We start from the raw sequence: 507 nt of genomic DNA on the forward strand, positions 1-507 counted from the left end.
GTCAGGAACAGCAGCTACAATTGGAGTCACCACCTGATTAAGTTTATGATAATATACTGTTATTCTCCAAGATCCATCTGTTTTTTGCACAGGCCAAATAGGTGAATTAAATGGGGGATGTGGTGGGAATCACCACCCCTGCATCCTTCAATTCCTTGATGGTGGTGGTAATCTCTGCAACCCTTCCAGGGATGCGGTATTGCTTTTGGTTTACTATTTTTGTAGGTGGAGGCAGTTTTAATGGCTTCCACTTGGATGTTGCTACCATAATAACACTTACACCACATGTCAGGGACCTAGTGTGGGAATTCTGCCAATTGCTCAGTATATCTATTCCAATTATGCATTCTGGAACTGGGGAAATCACTACAGGAGGGGTTCAGGGACCTACTGGACCCACTGTGAGATGGACCTGAGCTAAGACTCCATCAATAACTTGACCTCCATATGCCTCCACTCTGACTGGTGGGCCACAATGACACTTTGGGTCTCCTGGAATTAGTGTCA

The sequence above is a fragment of the Orycteropus afer genome, unplaced genomic scaffold (genome assembly GCF_000298275.1).
Source record: "Orycteropus afer afer isolate SDZICR_OR568_19922 unplaced genomic scaffold, OryAfe1.0 scaffold00330, whole genome shotgun sequence".
NCBI classification, from domain to species: domain Eukaryota; kingdom Metazoa; phylum Chordata; class Mammalia; order Tubulidentata; family Orycteropodidae; genus Orycteropus; species Orycteropus afer.